At 43.1% G+C, this 27615-nt stretch overlaps 1 protein-coding gene and 1 pseudogene across 1 annotated transcript in view; one reads left to right on the forward strand and one right to left on the reverse strand.

The window, feature by feature from the left end:
• Positions 1–27615, reverse strand: part of LOC114477622 (NACHT, LRR and PYD domains-containing protein 3-like) — a 425926-nt gene that overhangs the window by 363395 nt on the left and 34916 nt on the right. The gene's annotated exons all lie outside the window — the stretch shown is intronic.
• LOC114478686 (uncharacterized) lies at positions 10609–10726 on the forward strand (annotated as a pseudogene).

Genomic DNA, 27615 nt, shown 5'->3' on the forward strand with positions numbered 1-27615 from the left:
GATGAACATGTGATCCTGAAAAACATCAAACGTGGATCAAAATGATCATGAACTTTATGATACAAATGTGATTCTAGATAACTCAGGCTCAAGAAGATCCCACAGAGGATGGGACAGTTTCAGTCTAAAACCAGCAAGTTATTCCGTTCATGTTTAGCAGCTGATATTTGCTCCTATTTTGAAGGAACAGTTGTCTACTTTTGGTCTCAGGCTACAAACCAAAGTGCTACGAGTTCATCCTTTCACTTCCTATAAACTGTAAACCCTCGTTAATTTGTGACGTTTGAAATCTTCCACAGTTTGGATATTTTTCAGTTTTCTTCAGTATTTTTCATGCTTTAACTAAAGTAATAGGACTCGTGGCTGCTCAGTTATTGGATGCTCAGCTGTGTGGTTTCCCATTCTTTCATTAGTAGAGGAAAAATAAAAAGTTTATTTCTAAAATGGAATCCAATCATGTGATCAGTTCTCTGTCAGCTGGAGACGCAGGAACACTTGCAGAACATGTATGATTAAAACCCAAGAAGCAGCTGGTAAGAGCACTGATCATAGAACTGGGTTTGAAATGGAAAATGTGAGGGTGCCATCTCAAGCATGAGCAAGCTGATGTGTCTTTAAAACATAAAAGTTTATGTTTGATTTTGGATGAATGGTGCAGGTGATTGTGATTTGTGTTTAGTGGAAATGTTGCTTTAAAATCCTGATCATTTAAACTCAGTAAATATGGGCACGATGATAGGTTAGATTGTTTGAGTGACTGATGGCTGCTTGGTTGAAACTTAATGTGCATCAACAGTGTGTTAGTTTGAAAGCTTGGACATTACAGGTGGATTAAATTACAGTTAAACAAGTAATGTTACATTCTGGAGGTTAAAGACAATTTTAAAAGGCTGGAAAATTAGTTTAAAAACTTTATATATATATATATATATATATCTATAAAAAAATTTAAAAAATTGCAACTTAGTGTAAAGAGGTTCTTTACAAACACAAATAAATGTGAATACATCAACACGAAACACATTTAAAAAAGCTACAATAGCTGCTGACTCAAATAATTCATGAGCTGATATTTTATGGAATATATGTTTGTGCATGTGGGTTATTGTAAAAAAAAAAAGCACAAATAACTCCATTAGTGTTTTTACTGCTGATTAATCTTGTTTATTTATCTGATAATGAGTTACATAAAGTTATGATTGATAAATCCATCCATCCATCCATCTTCTCCCGCTTAGCCGTTTCCGGGTCGTGGGGGCAGCATCCTCAGTAGGCAGGCCCAGACTTCCCTCTCCCCGGCCACTTCCTCCAGCTCTTCCGGGGGGACCCCGAGACGTTCCCAGGCCAGCCGAGAGACATAGTCTCTCCAGCGTGTCCTGGGTCTTCCCCGGGGCCTCCTTCCGGAGGGACGTGCCCTGAACGCTTACTAGGGAGGCCCCCTGAACGCCTCACTAGGGAGGCGTTCAGGGGGCATCCTAATTAGGTGCCCGAGCCACCTCATCTGGCTCTTTTCGATGCGGAGGAGCAGCGACTCTACTTTGAGCCCCTCCCGAATGACTGAGCTTCTCACCCTATCTCTAAGGGAGAGCCCAGCCACCCTACGGAGGAAACTCATTTCGGCCGCTTGAACCCGTGTTCTTGTTCTTTCGGTCATAACCCAAAGTTCATGACCATAGGTGAGGGTTGGAACGTAGACCGACCTGTAAATAGAGAGCTTCGCTTTTAGGCTCAGCTCCCTCTTTACAATGACGGACTGGTGCAGACTCCGCATCACTGCAGACGCCGCACCAATCCGCCTGTCGATCTCTCGCTCCATCTTTCCCTCACTCGTGAACAAGACCCCGAGGTACTTGAACTCCTCCACCTGGGGCAGAACCTCATCTCCAACCCGGAGAAGGCACTCCACCTTTTTCCGGTCGAGAACCATGGACTCGGATTTGGAGGTGCTGATTCTCATTCCGGCCGCTTCACACTCGGCTGCGAACCGATTCAGTGAGAGTTGAAGGTCACGGTATGTTGGAGCCAACAGGACCACATCATCTGCAAAAAGCAGTGATGCAATACTGAGGGCCCCGAACCGGACCCCCTCAACGCCCTGACTGCTCCTAGAAATTCTGTCCATAAAAGTTATGAACAGAATCGGTGACAAAGGGCAGCCCTGGCGGAGTCCAACCCTCACCGGAAACGATTTCGACTTACTGCCGGCAATGCGGACCAGACTCTGACTCCGGTCATACAGGGAACGAACAGCTCCTATCAGGAGGTTCGATACCCCATACTCCCGGAGGACCCCCCACAGGAATCCCCGAGGAACATGGTCAAATGCCTTTTCCAGGTCCACAAAACACATGTGGACTGGTTGGGCGAATTCCCATGACCCCTCAAGGACCCTGCTGAGGGTGTAGAGCTGGTCCATAGTTCCACGGCCAGGACGAAAACCACATTGCTCCTCCTGAATCCGAGGTTCAACTATCCGGCGGACCCTCCTCTCCAGTACCCCTGAATAGACCTTACCGGGGAGGCTGAGAAGTGTGATCCCTCTATAATTGGAACACACCCTCCGGTCCCCCTTCTTAAAAAGGGGGACCACCACCCCGGTCTGCCAATCCAGAGGCACTGCCCCCGATGTCCACGCGATGTTGCAGAGTCGTGTCAGCCATGACAGCCCCACAACATCCAGGGCCTTGAGGAACTCCGGACGGATCTCATCCACCCCCGGAGCCCTGCCACCGAGGAGCTTTTTAACCACCTCGGCAACCTCAGCCCCAGAGATAGGAGAGCCCACTCTTGGGTCCCTGGGCACTGCGTCCTGATTGGAAGGCGTGTCGGTGGGATTGAGGAGGTCTTCGAAGTATTACCCCACCGATCCACAACGTCTCGAGTCGAAGTCAGCAGCGCACCATCCGCACCATACATAGTGTTGACGGTGCACTGCTTCCCCCTTCTGAGACGCCGGATAGTGGTCCAGAATCTCTTCGAAGCCGTCCGGAAGTCGTTCTCCACGGCCTCACCAAACTCCTCCCATGTCCGGGCTTTTGCCTCGGCGACCGCCGTGGCTGCACTTCGCCTGGCCCGTTGGTACCTGTCTGCTGCCTCCGGAGTCCCACAGGCCAAAAAGGCCCGGTAGGACTCCTTCTTCAGCTTGACAGCATCCCTCACCCCCGGTGTCCACCAACGGGTTCGAGTATTGCCGCCACGACAGGCACCGACTACCTTGCGACCACAGCACCGATCAGCCGCCTCAGCAACAGAGGCACGGAACATGGCCCACTCGGACTCAATGTCCCCCGCCTCCTCCGAGACATGGTTGAAGTTTTCCCGGAGGTGGGAGTTGAAGCTCCTTCTGACGGGAGACTCTGCCAGGCGTTCCCAGCAGACCCTCACTATACGTTTGGGTCTGCCAGGTCTAACCGGCATCCTCCCCTGCCATCGGAGCCAACTCACCACCAGGTGGTGATCAGTTGACAGCTCCGCCCCTCTCTTTACCCGAGTGTCCAAGACATGCGGCCGCAAGTCCGATGACACGACTACGAAGTCGATCAACGAACTGCGGCCTAGGGTGTCCTGGGGCCAAGTGCACATATGGACACCCTTATGCTTGAACATGGTGTTTGTTATGGACAATCTGTGATGAGCACAGAAGTCCAACAACAAAACACCGCTCGGGTTCCGATCGGGGGGCCGTTCCTCCCAATCACGCCCCTCCAGGTCTCACTGTCGCTGCCAACGTGAGCGTTGAAGTCCCCCAGCAGAACGAGGGAATCCCCAGAAGGAGCACTCTCCAGTACTCCCTCTAAGGAATCCAAGAAGTGTGGATACTCCGAGCTGCTGTTTGGCCCATAGGCACAAACAACAGTCAAGATCCGTCCCCCCACCCGAAGGCGGAGGTAGGCTACCCTCTCGTCTACCGGGGTAAACTCCAACGTACAGGCACTAAGTCGGGGGGCAAGAAGTATAGCCACCCCGGCCCGGCGCCTCTCACCATTGGCGACTCCAGAGTAGAAGAGAGTCCAACCCCTGTCGAGAAGGCTGGTTCCAGAGCCCTTGTTATGTGTTGAGGTGAGACCGACTATATCTAGTCCGAACTTCTCCACCTCGCACACAAGCTCAGGCTCCTTCCCCGCCAGAGAGGTGACATTCCACGTCCCTAACGCTAGCTTCTGTAGCCGGGGAGCAGATCGCCAAGGCCCCCGCCCTGGACGACTGCCCGATCCACACTGCACCGGCCTCATATGATCCCTCCTGCGGGTGGTGGGCCTACGGGAGGGCGGGCCCACGTTGTCCTTTCGGGCTCTGCCCGGCCGGGGCCCGTGGGCAAAGCCCCGGCCACCAGGCGCTCGCACTCGAGTCCCAACCCCGGGCCTGGCTCCATGGTGGGGCCCTGGTAGCGCCAATCCGGGCGACGTGAACTGCCTTTGTTTTTTATTATACATATATGGCTATTGAACCGCTCTTAGTCGGACCCGTCACCTGGGACCTGTTTGCCTTGGGAGACCCTACCAGGGACATTAAGCCCCCGACAACATAGCTCCCAGAATCATTCGGGTACTCAAACCCCTCCACCACGTTAAGGTGGCGGTTCATGGAGGAGTGATTGATAAATATTTCTCTGATTTGGGATGGATTAATAGTGACATTATTATTTATGCAAACATTTATTTTACACAACATGTGACATGTTTTTTATTTTTATTCTTCAATAGTAAAGTGTTAAATCTGACCATAAATGAATCGGTGGCTCTCCTTGGCCTTATGACAGTAAGACGTGGAGTTTTTTCTTGGTCCGTTCCGTATTTGGAGTGGTTAGCATCAGCTCTTAGCCCAGTCTGTGTGTCGCTGGGTTAGCTTAATATAGTTAGCTTTAGTTGAGTTTCCAGTTCATAATAATTGCTACAGGTTCATCTCTGTCCCCGTGTTTGTGGAACTTTGGGTGGATCTGATGGAGGAACTTGAATCGGTTCACTTTGTTAGATGGTTGTCTGGTTTTAACCAATTAGTGACCATGATGTGATCCAGCTTAATGTAGCTGAGACGAGCACTCACACAGACAGACGGCGGTGTGTGCGAGGGCCTGTGGTGGTGCACGTCAGAGTTTCCGTAAACAACGTTCCGCTCCAGAGCATAAAAGTTGACAACAAACGGGGGCAGTTTTGGTCTGTGGAACACGTTTTTTTTTTGGGATATTCTTAGATAAATTGAGGGACAAATGGCCCGTGGCCCTCGCTAATTTCTGACATGGGAATTTATCGTTTATATCGTAGGATAACATATTCTTACCTGTGAGAATGTTTTTGACGTTAAATCATAAACGATAAAATATCGCACATTCCTAGCGGAGGGAACATTTCCAATGGGCTGTAGTGCTGTTTTTAAATTACAGATGAAAGACAACTCAGAGCTAATCTTAATCCTTTCCTTTCACATTCATTGTGCTGCAATGGAACTGTTGAAATGTACAAACAGTTCTATGATGACAAAAGACAAGGTGACATATGGACACCTAAACTATACCCCAGTCTAGTATTTCACTATATTCGTACTGACCTGAGAGAGTTCAGTTTACAGTGAGGACTCTTCAGTCCTTCACACAGCAGCGTCACTCCTGAATCCTGCAGCTGGTTGCTACTCAGGTCCAGATGTTTCAGACTGGAGGACTGAGAGATGAGGACAGAGCTGCACAGCTTCTCTCTGAGAGACCACAGAAACTCAACCTGATGAAGAATCAGAGGAACATCAGAACAATGTGTTTGTATTGTGAAGAATTAAAATCACATACACAGCTTTCTTCTGATGACAGTAAGATAAAGACCAGAGCTGACCACTCAGCAGGCGTCAGTAGATCTGTGGAGAGAAGTCCTGCCCATTGGATCTGCTCCAGCAGAGATCTATCATTCAGTTCATTCAGACAGTGGAACAGGTTGATGCTTCTCTCTACAGACTGACTCTCATTGAGCTTCTCCTTGATGTATTCGACTGTTTCCTGATTGGACTGGGAGCTACTTCCTGTCTTTGTCAGCAGGCCTTGCAGGAGCTTCTGATTGGTTGGCAGTGAAAGACCCAGCAGGAAGCGGAGGAACAAGTCCAAGTGTCCGTTTGGACTCCGTAAGGCCTCGTCCACAGCGCTCTGATGGAGATGGTTCAGAGTTGTATTGAAGCTCTGTGGTTGTTGATGTTCCAGCAGATTGACTTTAGAACTGATGAAGGTCTGATGGACATAAAGAGCAGCCAGAAACTCCTGAAGGTTCAGGTGGATGAAGGTGAACACCTTGTCCTGGTACAGGCTGCTCTCCTCTCTGAAGAACTGTGTGAACATTCCTGAGCACACTGAGGCTGCTCTGAGGTCCATGTCACACTCTGTCAGGTCACTCTAATAGAAGATCAGGTTTCCTTTCTGCAGCTGCTCAAAAGCCAGTTTTCCCAGAGACAACATCATCTCCCTGCTCTGTGGACTCCAGTGTGGATCTGTGGCAGCTCCTCCATCGAACTTCATCATCTTGACTTTGGTCTGAAGGACCAGATAGTGGTTGTAGATCTGAGTCAGAGTCCTGGGTAGCTCTCTCTCCTCTCTGCTCTTCAACGCATCCTCCAGAACTGTAGCAGTGATCCAGCAGAAGAGCGGGATGTGGCACATGATGTGGAGGCTACGACACGTCCTGATGTGGGACATGATCCTGCTGACCTGCTCAATCAATTTTCTGTCAGAACCCTGCTGGGGTTGGTAAAGGGAGCATAGAACTTACAAAGTTTATGCATGGCAGCACATTCGTTTTGATTGTAGCTACCCAGGCAGGCATCGATGAAGAGAGTGCTGCCTATCTTGTAAGGTCATCCTCAGAATGGAGGAGTAATTATTTTCTGCTATTGCCTGGATACAGGGACTGATTTCTATATCTAAATATACTGCTTTTTGCGCCACCGATATGCAGGATTGTATTTTTAATGTTTTCAAATCTGTGTTCAACAATAGTAGGAACGACTTTGAGTAGTTAATCTTATAACCAGAAAATGTACCAAAGTGTTTTATAATTTTCAGCAGACTTGGAAGAGACTGTTGTAGGTTGGAGAGGTAAACAAGGGTGTCGTTCGCATACATTTAAATGGAGTGTGATGTGAAGCCTATTTGAATTGGAGCAACTAATGTGCTTTATTGTATGTGTAGCCTAGTAGGAAAAAAAGCTTGGGTGTTAGTAAATGTTATAAGATGTTCACTGATTAAGGAGGTGACTTGTTTTATTCATCTCTGTACATTTGAAAACAGATGTGTATTTTTCTGTTACTTGAAAAGGAATGTTTATTTATGTATGTAAACTAAACCAATTGTATAAGGCGAGGAATATGTTTTGTTTGGTTTTAAGAGTATATGTGTGGTGACCATAAGTGACCGGGGAGGGGGGGTGCTGTGGAGAAAATTAACAGCCATGGAAGGTGTGGAGAGAAGAAGAGGAACAAAAACGGGAGAGAAAGAAAAGGAGACAGAGCGAATAAAGTTGAGACAGAAAAGAAAAAAGGAACTCCATGTTAAGAGTTCATGTTTTAGAGGACCAACCACACAGAAGAGGACGTGAGATTGTCAACCCGACGCAGTCTACTGAGCGGACTCTGTGTGCGAGTTGGTGAGAGTTGTACCAATCACATTGTGGCACAGAAAGCTCTTGATCACTAACCATACAACTGCATTATCTGACACTGAGTCTTTGTTAATATTAGTTTTAACTTGTGAGAAATATTTTTCATTTTTAAGAAGAGTTGTATTAAACCTGCACGCCTTCATTCCAGTTATGCACTGTGGGTGGAGCAGTCCTGAAATGTGGGTGTTCCCATTCTCCGGTGTGCGTAAGTCCTTTTCCTCTTACGTTCTTCTAACCCTGGAATAAGTGCAGCGCCCCCATAAGGTGAAACATTATTTTGCACTAGAAACTCGTGCAGCAGCAGCTGTGATCACTCAGCTGCTGCTGTGTGATTAATTAAAACTCAGACACAGACTTCTGTCCACGTTGGTCACAGTGATTCAACTATTTTCATATTATGTCCAACGTACAGTCACAGTTTGATCCACTACAGAGTGAAACAAGCTGTCATATGCAGATGAGGATGGAACACAAACTGTTCCCACACATATATTAATGAGGCTCAGGTCACTTTAAACTATTTATAATAAAACTGTGTATTATAGAAGTTAATAGTTCTGTTTCACTCTAAACATCCCTCTGTATTGAAGCAGGACGCTCTGTGGACGCATTATTTCCTCATATCTCAGTCAGTCACGCTTTACAGTGATGATGATGATGATGATGATGATGATGATAATGATGATCAAAGAGAGAGATTTTAACTGTGACTCGGACAGAATGCGGCCAATTCTCAGTCACACTGCAATAATCTGATCAATAATGTGATCAAATTAACGTGTTACATTGTTAATCAATGAAAGCGTTTCAAATTAAAAATGAACTTGATCATTTTCATGGTTTTCAATGATGTTTACAAGCGTTGAGAAATTCCCTGATTTCTACACAGCCCAAAAAAATGACATCATCACCTCCTTTCCTTCAGCCCGCCTTCATTCACACATATGCATTTCTTGGCTCCTTAAGCGTGATGGGCGCGTCAGCAGCCTGGACCGGAGAAAACGTATAGGAGAGAAGCACGTAACTGCAGGTGCGCAAAAAAGTGCTTAAGTTGAGACAGGAGAATAGACCCTTAAGTGAGTGATTTGAAAGACACAATAACTTTTTGGTTAACCAAGAAGAGTAAGATGGATCAAAGATTGTGGACGGTTATTTCCTTCCCTTGGATAGAAACCCCACAATAAGTCAATCTCTCTGAATTATCTATTTATAAAAGCAAGGAACGTCTGTGTGCGTAACGTTGGATTTGTTTTGACTGCAATGATACCGTTAAAAAATTATTTCATAAAATTGTCCACCGGAGCCTACGATTTTATGACATTTTAGAACTGATGACATCATCACTGTGGATTGAGCCTTTGTCACGTGGCTCAGTTGGCCTGGTTAGAGGCAGCCTGTGGGCGCACCGCTCTGTGGACAGCAGGGCAGAGGGTGGACAGTGTCAGCCGGGGGCAGCCTGTCCCAGCCCGGGGTGCCATCCACATGTGTGTGTGTGCACAAGTTTTATTCAGAAGTAAATGTGCATTAGGAATGTTTATAAGGTCAGTTTAAAGAGGATTTAACTTTTATTCTGAATTAAAGAAGAAATAAAGCTCCCATGTAAACCATCCATACTTAACCTCCCACTTTTCTATAACAAGACATAGCTCCTACGAGCACTGCACTAGTCTATACTATAATGACGGAAAGGTCTGTGTGTGTGTGTGTGTGTGTGTGTGTGTGTGTGTGTGTGTGTGTGTGTGTGTGTGTGTGTGTGTGTGTGTGTGTGTGTGTGTGTGTGCAAATATCTCCCCGACGCGGTGCCTGTTCGACCTGAAACTTTGTCGACGACTTCCAAATACCCCGAGTTTGTGCCCAGAGACACAGAGCTCTGAATAGATCATTTGAAACCGTCAGCCACTGGTGAGTCTTTTACAGACAACTTTCCCAACCCGTTCAATTCTCCATCTAAACTGCAGATTCTCTGTGATGTCGTGCATGGAAGCTGAGCTCTGACCACTCGGTTCAAAGGTAAAAATTATTTTTGTTTTTTAAAAAAGACAGCCAAATTGTACATAATACTTTAATTTACTTACTTAATCATGTAGTTTGGAGCTTTACGTTTTGTTTTGCGCAGTTTTGTTACTTTTCTGATTGGCGCTACAATGTCTATGGAGTTCTGGTCGTCAGCGTCTCAAACATGTCACAGGAACACACACACAGTATTTATTTATTTATCATAAAAATTTACTAAATGAGTAAAATAACACACAAATATTGCACAAAAAGACAACTGAAAAGAAAAAAATACACATGACTCCAAAAAACATACATTACAGAAAAATAACAACAAAAAATATAAAAATGACTCAAATACACAAAACTAAATATTTATACAAAAAAATACACAAAAGACAACATAAATGCAAAAAACTACACTAAAAATGACTCCAGAATCACACTACTTCAGGCAACAAAAAACAATAATTATACAAAAAATGCACAAATGATGTAAAACTAAAAACTAAACAATATTTATACAGGAAGTACACAAAACGACAACAAAAATATACAAAAAGGCTCCAAAAACACACAAAATGATTCCAAAAAACATATATTACAGAAAAACTCAAAATACACTAAACTAAATATTTATACAAAAAAACACTACAATGACAACAGAAATGCATGAAAATACACCAATAAAATACACAAAATGATTCCAGAATCACACTACAATGGCAACAAAAAACAATAAATATACAAAAAATGCACAAAAAGACAACAGAAAGATACAAAAATACACATAATGACTCCAACAATGTACATTACAGAAAAATACATCAAACAAAAAAATATATAAAAATGAGTATTAAAAAAAAAACAAACACATCTATCATGTTCATGTCTCATAAAATTAAACCAGGGAAATCGCACACGTTATTTTTAGAGTATGTACACCTCTTTGTACATCCAACCTTAAAATATATTGTTATTTGGACATTGTGGCCACACCAGCCTGTCATTGCCCGATCCCGTTAGATCTCGGAAGCTAAGCACGTCTGGGCCTGGTTAGTAGTTGGATGGGAGACCACTGAGAATTCCAGGTGCCACAGTGGGGTGGCAGTCACCCAGTGGTATCTGTCATTGTGCCCTTGGGCAAGGCACTTCACCTACATTGTCTAGTATGAATGTAGTGTGTGAGTGAGTGTTGGTGGTGGTCGGAGGGGCCGATGGCGCACTATGGCAGCCTCGCTTCCGTCAGTCTGCCCCAGGGCAGCTGTGGCTACAATAGTAGTTTACCACCACTAAGTGTGGAGTGAAAGAATAATGCCTTAATTCTGTAAAGCAACTTTGAGTGTCTATGATAAAGCGCTATATAAAACTGATGCATTATTATTATTATTATAACTGACAACTGTACTTATACTCCCACATGAATGCATACTTCCGACGGGCACTGTACTATCTATCTATGAAGCAAGGAATCTCTGTCTGTGTGTGTGTGTGTTCCTCAAATATCACTGTGAATCAGGCTCAGACAAAAGCGTTGGTGTGTTTTTTTTTTTTTTTTTGCTTTATATAAGGAAACAATGTTCAGATGTTAGAGTTGTCACTAAAAGGCTGTTTTCTCAGCATTTTTCTCTGAAACTGAAGAATTGTGTAAAACTTGCTCTATTCAACGGCTGATTACAAAAGAACAAAACGAGCCAGAAACAGATGGGTTTTTTTTTTGTTTTTTTTTTATGAAAGTAGAGGCTTCAATCTGTCAGATTTCATATAGTCATAGTAGAAAATATTCTGTGGGTCTTTAAAATCAGTCAAAATGCTCAAAAACGGCTGGCACTGAGGGGGGTAGAAAATCTGAAAATGGCTGGCACTGAACGATTTAACTTTTATTCTGAATTAAAGAAGAAATAAAGCTCCAATGCAAACCATCCATACTTAACCTCTCACCTTTCTACAGCAAGACATAGTTCCTACGGGCACTGCACTAGTTACTAATAATTTCATCAATTGCCAGTTCATCAATAGTTTACATTTCATTCTTGGTCTTAGAACCATCCCGCGAGGATGCTACTACTCTGTAGTGTTTGTTCTGCATACAACAGACTCCAGGCGGCTCTAGATGAGTCTCCGATAGGAGCGCCACATCAACATTTTTTCCTTTTTAATAATTTTAGAACTTTTGAGTGCTTAAATGGTTAATTTAATCCCCTAATATTAAGGGATAGTATAGTGTAGTTAGAATTCCAAGTGACCCTGGCTGTCAAAGAGCAACCGTAGCAGTGGAGGCAATCAATGAGGCAACCAGGCTCCAGAGTTTTGATGCATCAGGTTTTTGTCTTTTTATTTTCCATTGGCACCACAAGCACAGTGCATTTCAATCTCCACTCAACTCACTACTGACCAGAATGGAGGTCCCTATATACAGGTGCATCCTTAATTAGCCTGTACCAAGCATGGGGTGACATTTGATTTACATATTAAAAGTACAACATAAATATTTACACAAATAATTCTTAACAGACACCATCATAAACAATAACCCTTTATTAATATAATTACCCTTATTCAGATCCCCTAAATGATTAAACTAATTATTTACATTGATTTCTAAACATCAAGCTCCCCTGTTCCTTAGTCCCTCCCACCTGGAACTATAAAAAGGTGTCCACAGCCCCCGGGGAATTCTTTCACCAGGACACCACAGGAAAGAGGAAGAGGCCATGCACAGGTAAGCATTGCTGTATATTGCATTTCAATCACACCCAGAATAAGAGAACATATTTAATGGTTTTATCTATCATGTCACCGCTAAGTTATTTATCAATTATCTTAAAATGTATTTTCTGTTTTTATCACTAGATGAATGCTGAAACCCTGTGGCCTGAACCATGTGCTTCCTCACCTGTCCTCATGATGTCAATTTAAGCAAATTCAATAAATCAATACAACAGAATGTGTCTTCTTAATTTCATTAAGCACTGCCAGTCTGTTTACACAATTTACCATGTATACATTATAACAGTCCATGTGTAACGTCACCTCGTCGTTACACTGGCCCTGATATGAATGAAATGTAATCCTGATATGTAATAGTATAAAAACCCTGTGTGTCCCACTCATCCTTCCCTCCCCTCTGTGATATACACATACCTTCCTTGTAGCCCTCATTGAGCTATCTACCCTACCTAGTAGAGCTCCCAAGTTTAATTTTTTAACAAGTAAAAAATAATATCAATATACACTGAAAGAGGAAGAAAGGAACAAAAGTAAAATAATGTAATAACAGAATGTAACGGCATTGGTAAAGGGGTTTGAGAGTATCTTTTTATATATTTTATATAGATTTTGGCCCTGTCACCACCAATCTCATTTATTTAGTTATTACTTCCTTAAGCCCTCTCATCACCGCCATCATAAACTCCTCCCTGTAATCTGGCCATCTTCCAACTTCTCTGAAAACTGCACTTATCAACCCTCGGCTTAAGAAACCCTCCCTTGATCCTGATATTTCATCAAACTACCGGCCAGTTTCTAACATCCCATTTCTCTCTAAAATCATTGAAAAAGTTATTGTCACTCAGATCCATAACTATCTCCCCTCACACAGTCTCTACGAAAAATTTCAGTCAGGTTTCCGTTCTGCCCACAGTACAGAGACAGCTATGGTCTCTGCTTGTGACTGCTGACCAGGGCTCTCCATCTCTTCTCCTGCTCTTAGACTTCTCTGTCGCTTTCGACACTGTTGATCAGACCATCCTCCTTCACCATCTGCAACACTTCACTGGCATCTCACATACAGCACTTCAGTGGTCTCAGTCCTACCTGACTGATAGAGTTGAGTATGTGGCCCTGGGGGGAGCCAGGTCGAGGCCTCACACCATTACCTGTGAAGTACCTCAGGGGTCGGTCCTCGGCCCCACCCTCTTCCACTGCTATGCTGATGATACTCAGCTTTATGTCAGGTTGAACCCCACATCCCCCACATCATCACTCCCTACTCTCATTGTCTGCCTGGAGGAGACGAAGGCATGGATGACTGACAACTTCCTTCAGTGAATCAGCTCTAAAACTGAAGGTCTCCTCATTAGGACCCCACACCAACTCCGATCCTCCCCCTGACTGTTTACTCATTTGCCTGCCACGACATACCTCTCACATCCTCCGTTACAAACTTGAGGGTTCGATTTGACTCCCACCTATCATTTAACAACCACATCCAACATATCTGTAAGACTGCCTTCTTTTACCTCCGGAACATCCCCAAACTCCGTCCCTCCCTCTCCCTTTCCGATGCAGAGAAGCTGGTTCATGCCTTTGTCTCCTCCCTGCTCGAGTACTGTAATGCACTCCTTATTGGGATCCCTGGCAGGAGTCTGCAGAGATTGCAGTACATTCAGAACTGCGCTGCCAGGGTCCTGATGAGGGTGCGCAAATCGGAACACATCACACCCATCCTTTATAACCTTCATTGGCTTCCCGTTAGGTTCAGGATTCAGTATAAAATCTGCCTCCTGACCTATCAGCGTGTCTACGGCAGCTCACCAGTGTACCTCAAAGAACTCATCCATAGTCACAAACCTACTCATCTCCGCTCCTCTGACAGTCACCAACTCCATGCCCACAAGACAAATCTTCAAACTATGGGAGATAGGGCCTCTCAGGCAGTTGGGCCTCAACTGTGAAATGCCCTCCCCAACCACTTGAGGGTACCTATCTATTGAGGCTTTTGAACAAGGTTTATTTATTTAAAATTCAGTTTTACAATGTTACATAGAAAATCACCAATGTTGTTTTCCCTCTTTTCTTCCCTCCCCGAACCCCACAGTCAACACGTAACAAGCCAGACAGGTTAAAAGGATACATAAATAAATACAAAAATAATATTGACAATATTATCACTATTGCGAAAATAAAACAAATCAAAATATACATAGAAATGTAATGTAGTTAACAGTTCTAGAATAGTTTTTCCTTACACATCGTTATTAAACAATCTCACTTGCGTCCATCTTTTGAAAATGGGCAAGAAAAGGGTCCCAAATTTCATGAAATTTTTTAACTGAGCCTTTAGTTGTGTATCTGATTTTTTCAAGCTGTTTGTAATACATGACATCTCTGACCCAAAGTCCATGTGCCGGTGGCTGTGGATCCTTCCAGCCCAGCAAGATCCTCCTACGAGCCATAAGTGTGCAGAATGCAACCAGTCTAGCCTGGGCCTTGGTCAATTGTGGATTAAAACTCACACCAAAGATTGCAATAAATGGGCAAGGGGCCAGTGCCTTACCACATGCTTTAGAGAGGACTTGAAATACACTGTTCCAGAAGTTATGCAATTTTGGGCAAGTCCAAAACATATGCAATAAAGAGCCGGGCTCCTGCTTACAGCGGTCACAAGTGGGGTCAAACCCATCCTTTATCTTACTTAGCTTGGTTTTTGACCAGTGGAGGCGGTGTACCACCTTAAATTGAATAACCATGTGTCTGAGGCAGATGGACGAAGTGAAAATTCCCTCAATTATTTTATTCCAACTCTCAGTTGAAATTTGTTTACCCAGATCTTCCTCCCATTTACATTTAAGTGGCTGCAATGAAGCCATCTTATATTTATTTAATAACTCATAGGTCAGACTTATTGCACGTTTGGCATCTGGTTTTATTTTAAAGATATCATCTAAAAGAGAGTGTGGTGGACGAGAAGCAAAGGCGTCAGTATTACATACCACAAAATCCCTAAGTTGTATGTACCTGTAAAAGTGTGACCATGGCAGGTCAAACTTAGAAACCAATTGTTCAAAAGAGCAGAAGACGCCATCACTGTAGAGTTTATACAAAGAAGTTATTCCACAGTTCTTCCAGATGTTGAATGCCTCATCTGTTAATGATGGAAGAAACATACAATGTCTCTGAGGAGGAGCAATAAGGGATAGATCAACCAGTTTGAAGTGTCTCCTGAACTGGAACCACAGTTTGAGTGAATGGATAACAAGTGGGTTTGAGGTATAGTGGGACACAGGTGTTGCTAATGGTAATCTGGCACAAAGTAAGGATGGCAGTGTAACATGGTCCACAGACATTTTCTCTTGTATCGCCCATGATGGTGAATTGTCATGATCCAGGGTCCAGTATAACATTGTCCTGACATTAGATGCCCAATAGTAGAACAAAAGGTTTGGGAGTGCCAAGCCTCCAGCGCTCCGAGGGTTTTGTAATACACTTCGTTTTAATCTTGGTGGTTTTTTATTCCAAATAAAAGATGATATTTGGCTGCTCAGATTAGTAAAAAAAAGACTTTGTCAAGAAAATTGGGAGACATTGGAACAAATACAGAAATTTAGGAAAGACAGACATTTTAATGATATTTATTCTACCTCCGAGTGAAAGAGGCAGCAACTCCCACCTTGCAAAATCCTGCTTTAGCTTTGAAAGTAACACTTGATAGTTAGATTTATATAGATCCTTATGATTATGCGTGATCCAAATTCCCAAGTATTTAAATTTATTGCGACTAGGTTTAAAAGGGGCTAAAATTGTCGATAAGTCTCCTGATCTCTTTCCAATGAGCATTGCTTCACTCTTTTCAAAATTTACCTTATATCCGGATATTGCTCCAAATTGTTCCAACAGGTCGAGAACTGTTGGCAGACTTTCCGACGGGTTTGAGATGAACAGGAGCATATCATCTGCATAAAGCGAGACTTTATGTTCAGTAGTGTCACGAAATATTCCTGCATAGTCGGTACATTGTCTCAAAGCAATGGCCAGAGGCTCAATAGCCAAAGCGAAGATAAGTGGAGACAGCGGGCAGCCCTGTCTTGTTGTAGTTGGAAATAAGAAGATAAATGGTTATTAGTTTGAATGGCTGCCAGGGGGGAGGAGTAAAGAACCTCAAGCCAGGAAATGAAATTTCTTCCAAATCCAAACTTTTGTAATGCATAAAAAAGAAAGTCCCACCTCACCCGATCAAACGCTTTCTCAGCATCAAGTGAGATTACTGCTTCGAGTGCTTCATTTTCAGATTTATTATAAATTATATTTAATAAACGTCTAATATTGAAGAAGGAGTATCTATTTTTTATGAATCCTGTTTGATCGGGTGAGATGATGGATGGCAGATTTTTTTCTAACCGAAGAGCCAAGACTTTAGCGAGAATCTTATTATCTGCGTTTAGCAATGAAATTGGACAGTATGAACTACAATCTAAATGGTCTTTATCCTTTTTAAGGATCAAAGAAATTACAGCTTGACGCATAGTCGGAGGCAAGGATTTAATTTGAAAAGATTCATCAAATGACTTTAACAATGGGACAATTTGAGGAGCAAATTTCTTATAAAATTCGGACGGATAGCCGTCTGGAACCGGGGATTTTGCCGATTGCATACACCTCAATTTCCACGGAAGAGATGGGTTCTTCCAAACACTTCGCAGCATCTGCTCCCAACTGAGGTACCTTAATTTTGTTGAAAAAAGAATCTAGGCCAGAGTTATCATTTGTTGGGGGACAACTATACAATTTCTGATAGAATTTTTTAAAACACTCGTTTATTTCTAAATTGTCAGTAGACTTGATACCCTGACAGTTTTTAATTTCTGCAATGGTTTGGTTGGCAGTTCTCTGGCGAAGCTGCTGAGCCAAAAGCCTACCCGCCTTCTCCCCATGTTCATATGAAAAACTATGTGATTTGTAAAGGAGATGTTTAGTAGATAAAAGGTTGTATTCGGTCTGTAGTTGCAATCTCTGTTTATATGAAGTGGGGGTAGATGATTTACTGTATGCTGCATCAAGTTTAACAATTTGATCGGCTAGTTCAGTGAGGCGAGCTGTTAAAACGAGTCTCTGCTTAGCACAGAATGAAATTATTTGGCCCCTCAAATATGCCTTGAGTGACTCCCAGACCGTTGAATGAGAAACCTCTGGAGTTTGATTAATCTCAACAAATAGTTTGATTTGAGATTGTATGAAATTTGTAAATTCTTCATCTGCAAGCAGTGGTGGATTAAATCTCCATGGCCGATAATTAGCGTGAATATTTGGGAATTGCAATGATAGAACAACAGGGAATGATCAGAAATTACCATAGCTGTGTAGCCACAGTCTGTGACTAAAGGCAAAAGATTTTTGTCTAAAAGAAGGTAATCAATGCGGGAGAACGACTTATGAACATTTGAAAAAAATGAGTATTTGCTTGAAGTGGGGTTTAAAAACCTCCAGACATCAGCAAGCCCATAGGTGTCAAGAAAAGAGTGAATTGCTCGTGTTGATTTAGAGATTGGAGTTGTTTTTTGAGAGCTGCGATCCAAAGCAGATAAAACACAATTTAAATCACCTCCAACTATAATATTATGGGATAACATATTTGGTAACCGTGAGAATAAATTGGTAAAAAAAGTAGCATCATCCCAATTAGGGGCATAAACATTAACCAAAACTAGTGGGACCCCATATAATTTTCCAGTCACAATAACAAAACGCCCCCCGGTGTCTGCATCAACGTCACAAACTACAAATGGTAATGATTTATTTATCACAATTGCAGCTCCTCTTGCCTTGGAGTTAAATTTGGAGTGGAATACTCGTCCTATCCATCTACCTTTAATTCTAAAGTGATCACAGACACGCAGATGAGTTTCCTGAAGGAAAGCTATGTCAACCTTGAGTTTATGTAAATGAGCAAGAACTTTGTTACGTTTCACTGGATGGTTCATTGATTTGACATTCCAGCTCACAAAATTAACATTACAGCCACTGTTCGAACCAGCCATTCACAGTATACTGCAAAGTGAGAAAGTTATTCAACAATAAGAAATGAAAATTGTAAAAAAAAAAAATAAAAAATAAGTTTAAGAAAAACTATATTAACTGAAAATAAACCTGTTTGGCAAATTCCCAACCCTCGTACATTTAGTACAACTCTGTCATCCTGAACGTGATGACCACAGAACCTCTTCCACATAAATCCACACATATAGTGCTTGTTTGGTGCCATAAACCAGAACGGAGCAGGCTCCCGCTCAATATAAATCACCTACTGTTAACTGTAAGAGTGAGAACAAATATAACACATCCGGAATAGCAAAATGTCACTTTATGGTCCAGAAATATGATGAAAATCAATGTCCACTTTGCAGAAAAAGTTGAGAATATTACCTCGATTGGTCAGAATTCAGAATACACAAACATGGGCTGGTGAAATCCTCTTATGGACCACTGGTCCACAGCGTCACGTTCGCAGCCTCTTTAACACTAGAAGTCCCACAGAGGTGTCAAATGAACTTTTTACCTATAAAACCCAGAGAGGTGTCATTTGACCCAAAGAGAACACAAAAAATAGTTATTTTTAATGACAGTGTGGTGTGAGAAATGTGCAAAAGAACAACTGTGATTTGTTTTCAATGGTTTTTATTTGTGTAAAAAAAAAATAAAAAAAAATAAAAATAAAAATAATGATAATAACAAAGCAACTGTGCACATATTTAGAAGAATCTCCTTCATCCTCTTATTGAGACTCGTGACATACTTGGCACTGCCACGGTATCTCTCTCCTACATTTGCCACATGTGTATTTGTGGCAATGAACACATCGCACAGTTGCGCAATTGCTCTTGCAGCAATGGTTGATCTGACACTTAGCCCTTTTCCCAGGGCCAGGTGTAGGCGGTTGTTGTTGGCGCAGTTGCTCTTTGAGTGCCTTCTTTTCACTCACATGAGAGTTAGCCAACTCTCTTGCTAGCTGAACCAGGAAGTCCACCCGTCTCTCCTGCACCCCGGTGCATGCTTGATAAAGCAGATGTGCATTGAGTGCCGCCATGTCGATCATGTTGTAGAACACGGCGACTGGCCATCGCCGTGTTCCTGTGCGCACACTGTACTCCCGCACCATCTGGTCCATCACATCCACTCCGCACTTTGTGGTGTTGTATTGGGTGATAGTGTTTGGCTTCCTTTTGATGGTTTCCTCAGTCTCAACCACGCTGTGCATGCTGCTGAGAATGTAGACGGTCTTTTTTCGTTTGGGCGCATACACCGTCAGCGTGGCACCAGTGGTGGAAAACACCTAAAAAAGAAGAAATTGCTGTTATTATAGCGGTTTTAAACACAATGACACACTCAGAGGTGTTGATGGAATAAAAAGACCAACAACATACCTGAGTGGTGAATTCCTTGCGGTCCATCTTTCTAGTTGACTGAGGAATTTCCCGGCGAATCTTGTTGACTGTCCCGAGGATGGTGGTTTTCCGGCTGAGCAGTCGTCGTGCAAGTGTCAGTGATGTAAAGAAATTGTCCGTGGTGACCGTCCTGCCTTTGTCCATAAATGGTTCCATCAGCTTCATCACCACACTCTCAGAAAGTCTCTCCTCACTGGGACGACTGGGGTCCTTTCCAAGATATGGGAGGACATTGCAGATGTACTTTGTTTTCAAATCACAAGTCACCCAAAACTTTATGCCAAATTTGTCGGGTTTTGTTGCAATGTACTGCAGGAAACAGCAGCGAGTCTTCGATGGGAAAAGCTGTTCATCAATTGTGATGTGTCGACCAGGGTTGTAACATGTGATGCAGTTGGTAACAAACAATCCCCACACATCCGAAATTGCAGCAAACTTATCTGTCTGCACTCGCTCACTGCGCGTAAACATGTCGTAGGTGACGCATGATGTCTTGGAAACGGTTTTGTGACATAATTCCAGTGATAAGTGGGTTTCCCAGGCATACTGACCAGCTGTCACGCAGAGATGGAACCTTGGTCACCCCCCTCAAAATAATAACAGAAATAAATGCCATTAGTTCATGGAGGATCATGAACCAGTCCGTCTGCTCCGTTTGCCGTGCATGCTGAATAGTCCATTCTTGAATGGTACGAAGCATGCCAACAGTAATGAAACAGAGGAAGCTCTGAAGGCGACTCCTGATTCTTCTTCTGGCCTTTGCTGTTGGCTCTCCATCTGCAGCGTACGGTTCCATTGGAGTGAAACGGAGAATTGTACCCACATGTTCTTCATGCCACACTGTGCCATCTTTCGCCGTCTCTGTTGGCTCACTCTCCAACCGAGCTCTCTTTTCCAGATGAGGAGCAGTCTCGTCATCTGCAATGTGAACAAATTCAAATTATTCTTTTGTTTGGTTTTAAATAAAAATAAATTCAGGAAATGAAAATAGGATGTTTGGGAAATCTAACCTGAAGACAGCTCAGAGTCCGAATCCGAATTTGGCTGAAGGTTTATGTCCTCTCCATCTGAGTCACAAGGGTTTGCCTTGTTCAGGATCAATTCCAACGCTTCTTGAGTGGTAAACCTTCTCTGCATTTTGAGTAGAATAAGTGTGGAGTGTCAGCAGGTGGAAGCAGCCAGCTATTTATTCCCCACAGCACAAAAGGCTGCATGACAATAGGCTATTCCAGGTGTGTCCAATTCTGGTCCTCGAGGGCCACTAATCAGCATGTTTTAGATGTTTTCCTCTTTCAACACACCTTATTCAAATGATCATCCAGCTCTGCAGAAGCCTGATAATCATTTGAATCAGGTGTGTTGGAAGAGGTGACTCTGTTTCTTTCAATGTTTGTAGTCTGTGTTTGTTCTCCCCCAGCATCAAGCAGAACGAGTTAATAAACGGGGCATTGTGACTTTAGCTTCCAGGGCACTTCCCCCTAACATTCCAGACTTCCATTGTTAGAGTCAGGCTCTCCCCCCTGCTGATTTCTCAGGTGATTCATTTACAAATGAATAGATGCAAATTGTAGCCATCAGAGTCGTCAGTTTGGTCCTAGAGTTCATTTGACCCTGCTCTGGGACTTCTGGGGGGATATAGAAATCCCTGGGACTTCTAGTGTTAAGCACGCGCCTCTTTATGTATTCCACGGCAGCTGTGGCGTCCACAAACTCCATTTCCACTCCATTGTGCGTAATGCGGAGTCGCGCTGGGAAAACGATGCCGTACCGGACCCCTGGTTGATCACGGAGAAGTCTCCGGGCTTCCGTGAAGGCGGCACGAGCCCGTGCGACGGTCGGGGTGAAGTCGGGGAAGATGGCGATGGGCTGACCATTCAATTTGAGCGGACCCAGGGTACGGGCACGGCGGAGCACCTCAACGCAGTCCTGGTCATAATGAAGCTTCGCTATGATGGCTCGCGGCTTCCCTCCTGGGCGTTCAGGAACAAGGCTTCTATGCGAGCGATCAATCATGACTTCCTTGCTCATTTTAAGGACCTCTCTCAATAGTTTGGACACAGCCGTGGTAGTACTGGTATCTGGGCCTTCCTCGACTCCGCTTATGCGTATGTTGGACCTCCGCATTCTGCTTTCCGTATCCTCACACTTTGCTCTCAAATCGATCAGCTCTTTTCTGAGCTCAGATACCGTAGATTGCAGAGTCACTACTTCATCACTCCAGGTGGAGAGGCCGCTTTCAATGTCCTTCACCGTGGCTTTCACCTCATCCACCTGTTTGCATGTAGCTTCCCTGCAGCTACTGATTTCGTCCCTTACTGATTGCAATTCAGTCTTAATGGCGCCGAAGTCCTCCGCGAGCGCTCTCCTGAGTTCTTCTTTTATCACAGATGAGATGTCTTCTTTGATAGACAGAATAACTTGAGATTTCAAGTCTGCGATGATATTCTGCTCCTCGTCGGTGCCTTGTTCCTCGGCTTCAGTCAGGCTAGCTGCCTCCTCTGGGTTAGCTGCGGTGGCTTTCGGCCTGGTTAGCTTAGCATTAGCTCCGGAGTATCTGTATTTTCGTAAGCTAGACGCCATGTTGAACAGAAATTTGTGGGCAAAGCGTCACCCTACACTCTTAACTTCCTTCTGATGTAAATGATATACGCATGTAGGTCGAAGAAATAATAGTTTGTGACACTTTTAGCATTGATTAGCGGGAGCCTCCACAGACACGACCTACTCCATTGCTGGCCCACTAGCGCCCCCCTATTGAGGCTTTTAAAAACAAACTAAAAACCCACCTATTCTCTATTGCATTTTTTTAGCATGTTTCTTGCTGTTTTGACTGTTTATGTATATTTTGTGTTTTTACTTCCCTGTAGCACTTTGAGATGTGTTTTTCATATGTAAAGTGCGATGCAAATAAAATTTATTATTATTGTTTAGTCAAACAGTATGGAGAGATAGCAATGCAGTAATGACTGCTGACCAGAAAACAACCACTGACTGTCTGATGGCCGATACCATATTAAACCAGAATAATGCTGTGCATTGAGTGCCTTCTCAAAATGGTAAATAAAGTAACACAAAAATAAAATAAAGAACACCTCCCACATTAAATGAGTTTCTAATAAGTTAGTTTTGAGAATGTGGCACTTATTGTATTGCCAATGTGAATAAGTCTGGTAGTAAACATAAATACATAGAAATGTAGTGTAATCAAGTTAGAGCCGCCAATGTTGTACAAAACCTTTAAATTAAGGATGTCCTGATACGATCACTTGATCGGAAATTGGGCCCAATCACATGGTTTCAGACTCAATCTGATGCTAGTGTGTGTGCGCACTTTGCACAGATGTTTGAGGGCATGTTTGTCTGCTCCGCACAAGTGTTTGTTTGCACGTGCATGTGTGTTTGTGTGCACGCACTTGCGCCAGTGTTTGTGTGATTTGCGTGTGCACGTGTATGTTTGTGTGCGAGAATAGATCATCCTACCTAGGTGAAGCTGGCCCCCCACCCCAGCAAAACTCTGTGAAAATGGTCTCAATCGTTTGTGCTGCGTTAGTGCTGGTTTCTGCAGAAAGAATGATGCTAATACTTTACATTAAGTTGTCATACTTTTCATCAAGAAAAACATACATTTCAATCTGTGAAACTAAATGTGGAGAGTAAACATTAAGAGTACAGTTCCTAAAAGCACATTACTGGCCTTACTTTACAGCACGGTGGCACTTTTATTTTCTTATTTGTTAACATGCCTGTTGGGTATTTTAATTTGAGGCACTATTCATTTTTATATTAGACATTTTTATTTAATATTATTTAATCTTGCACTGCAAGTCCAACATGATTTTTTTAAAATGTATTGCTTGATTGATCAAGCTACATCACAGAAGTGCTCTGTTTAGGGTTGAAAGGTAAAATAAGGTGAATAAAATAAATAAGGGACATCCAGGATCAGTTTTTTTGCTCGTCTTTATTTTTTTTTAATGTATTATAGAAGTTCCAGAACGGGACTCGGTATCGGCCAAGGTCAGATCAAAAAGTAGGGTTCTTCAGTTGCCATGGTAATTGTGCACCCTTCAACGGTCCGAGCTGGATCAGGCTCCAACATCTGGAGGTGTTGGTGAAGGCTTCCGCAGCCCCAGCGGTGCTGAAGGAGTGTCGAGACCCTTTGAAGTACAACGAGCGTTGCAGGGTATCGCAGGCTGAACTTTATATTCCTTCTCGTACATTTGTGCTTTCACCTTAAAGGCGCAGTGCTTGGCCACCAGCCGGGCACTAAAGTCTGGGAAAATAAGAATTTTCTTACCCCCGTAGAAGAGTTGGCGTTTCTGTATCGCCAGCTGGAGCACTCGTTCTCTCTCCTGGTAGTAATGAAAGCGTAGGATGAATGTTCAGGAACGTTCATCGAGGCTTGATTTGGTCATCAGGGCTCTATGACAGCTCTCCAATTCTTTTAGCGCTCAGCACTTTCACCAGAAGCTTGGACATAGATTTCAGGGGACACTGTCCCCGCTCGCTGTCCTCGATAACACCGAGGACCCTCAGTTATGCGACTCTCCCAATTTGCATATCCATCCAGTGTGTCTTTTGGACCCTCATTTTCCTTAGCAAGGTCCTGCACGGTGGATTGCAGCTCCTCTATTGATGATTCCAACATGGTGATCCGGTCACTGTTGTCTGAAAGCGAGCCCTCCGCCTCGGTAAAATGAGTCTCAAACAATTCAACCTGGTGTTTTACAGCTTCCAGTGCATTCTGAATCAGCAGGAGCGCTGTCGTTAGTGTTTCCGTGATGTTATTCCGGGATTTCTGAAGCTCAGTTACCAGCATGGCTGTAGGAAGGAATACTCATAAACAAAAGAACGGAAAACATTAAAACCTAGACAAATCGTTTAATTCTGCACTCTTTAAGAGTGCAAAAATGGCAAAAATATTTGCAAAAAAGTGCAAATTGCAACCCCTTGAAAAACATAACGAAAAAATGTACTGACTTAGTGGAATCATCAAAATGATCTCTTTCTTGCAGTTTTGCACTAAATCATGAACATAGAAAATAATATTTTTAGCTGCTGTTTCACTGTTTTTTAGCTGTTATCTACAAGCAGCAGATGTGTGTCTTTGAATGGTATGAAATGTGAAAGTAAGCAAGCAAATCTTATTTTGCATGAGCTTGTGTGTGTTGTACAACCTGTTTACTGATGGCCATGTGAAAGATGACTACTCGCTGAGATCACCTCCCCTTCCTCCTGCCCCCAGTTGTAGTCTTTATGCTGCTGTTGGTAGAGGTGTGACCACCTGTGGTCTCTGTGCTATGATCACTATTTGACTTAGAACACTGAGTGTTCCAGGCAATAGTCCAGTAAGCAGTAGTCTGAAGACCACCACAGTTTTCTTTAGGTGGTCTAACCTACCACAATAAAACTGACCTGTACATGTCAGTGATATCTGTCTGTTTTCTCTGTCCATGTGTCTTTCTTTATAACGTTAACCTTGTTGTGTTCATACTAAGCTGATGTTTAACAGATGACATCACTTATTGTGTTGATGAAACTTCTCTAAGAAAAGTTTCAGACTAAGTTTAGACAAAATGTTTTTATAATCACAACACAAAGTATCTTTCCACAGAGCAGAGTTGATCAAACCACTTGTTAGGCTTGTATCCAGTAGTGAACCCAATTGCAGAGACGGAGACTGAGACTGGTGACGAATGCAATGACAATGTTTATTTCCAGTACTTATTAGTCAGTTGTTTGCAGGTGAAGAGTCCGGATGAGAGCTGACAGAGGCAGGCTGGTGCGTGGAGAGAACAGGGGATCCAGGGCAGGTCGGTGAGCTGACAAAGAGGCAGGCAAGGCAGGTAGTTCACTGAGTAGTCCGTGTGGCTGAGCCCAGGCTGGTTCAGGAGTGGAGGGAATGCAGGATCTGACTGAGCTAGATGAAACTGAGTCTACGATCTGGCAAGGAGGTGGAGCTGACGACCGGTTCTTATAGCTGTGGAGAGTGGTGATTGGTTGTAGCTGCAGCTCAACTCCTGCACAGCTGAAGTCACTCCTGTAATTAAGCACACACACACAGTGAGAGAGAGCCTGCAGCCTAAGAGGGCCTGACACCACTGCCCATAAATGTTCACACCACAGCAGTACTGTTGGTCCTTATAGAACATAGGTTGAGTTACATGCCAGTTACTGTAACCAGTAACGCTTGGTTTTCCAGTTGCTGACCATCTCCAGGAGTTTGTGGCATTCCTAGTAAAGTTCATAAAAAGTTCATTGAATTAAAAAATCATGGAGAGGTTCAAACTATTTGATCCAGAAACACCTCTGGTTAGCAGCTCATTTAAAACATCTACATTTATTTGACCATGCCTCTTAAAACAATCAGAATTGTTCAAATTCAAACAATGTCCAACCCTCCTTCTGACTCCTGATCACAGAAACACGTATGGTTACGTGTTGGCATTTGAGAGCCAAAGCTCATGAATATCAGCTGTTCTCTGTGAACTGGATGCTCTCTGTAGTAATTCTTTAGCTTACTGGAGATTTAAATATACCCTCGGGCCTCTAATCGAACTATGCAAGGCATAATCGTAATCTGTGTTGAATTACCTTTGAAACAATATGTCACACGTCGAGGTTCCCATAAATTTGGAAATGAAAGGAAATGGGGGTCGGCCCCATTTGAAAAAAAAAGGGCTCATCATTTTAATTCACAGAGTATTCATACTAAACTGTATTCTGATCTAACAAGAACTAATGGAGGAGCAGTCGTTTGACATGCACAAGGCCCCATTTATATAATGGTATGTGCCAATGATTTGCTACCACCAACCGGCATAATATTTGACTCGCAAATTAATGAGAATGTCACATAACATGGAGTTTTCCCAACGCTTGTAAATGTCATTGAAATCTGTGAAAATGATAAAGTTCACTTTTTATTTGAAATGCCTTCATTGATAAACAATGTAACAGGTTGATTTGATCAGATTTTTAAAGTGTAACTGAGTCACAGTAAGTGTTGGGAACGTTACTTTAAAAAAGTAATTAGTTATAGTTACTCACTACTTGTTCAAAAAAGTAACTGCGTTAGTTACTAAATTACCCTATAATAAAAGTAACTCATTTCCAAGGAAAGTAACTATTTGCGTTACTATTGTCGTGAGGTGCTTCATTAATTTTGAGTTGCTTACAACGGATGTCGACAAAGTCTTCACTCCTGGATATAATGAACACTTCACATTCACGTTCTTGTCTTTGACCACAATTAATATAAAGTAGTGTTTGTATCGTCACCTTAAAAATGACAACTTTTCATCAGATTGTTCCACGCTCACCATCTCTGCTGATTCATCAAATCTGCTCTGTGTGTGTGTGTGTGTGTGTGTGTGTGTGTGTGTGTGTGTGTGTGTGTGTGTGTGTGTGTGTGTGTGTGTGTGTGTGTGTGTGTGTGTCGCGTCGCGTGTGCTGGCACACCGCCTAAGCCAATCATAATCGCTCACCTTGTTTTTAACCCGCCTCCTCACTACAGCTGAGTCAGAAGCCGGGGATGCTTTCGGATAACATTTTATTTAATCAATGCATGTAACGCACTGCATTTAACATTCTGTTCAGTAACGATAATGGCGTTGTAACGACGTAAAAAGTAATTAGTTAGATTACCTTGTTACTGAAAAACAAACGCCGTTACCTAACGCCGTTATTTTAAACGCCGTTATTCCAAACACTGGTCACAGTTAACATCTCTTTCCTTGATCATCATCATCATCATCATCATCATCATCATCACTGTAAAGCGTGACTGAGTTAGATGATGGAGATATGAGGAAATAACGCGCCCACAGATC

The sequence above is a fragment of the Gouania willdenowi genome, chromosome 16, assembly GCF_900634775.1.
Source record: "Gouania willdenowi chromosome 16, fGouWil2.1, whole genome shotgun sequence".
Lineage (NCBI taxonomy): Eukaryota > Metazoa > Chordata > Actinopteri > Blenniiformes > Gobiesocidae > Gouania > Gouania willdenowi.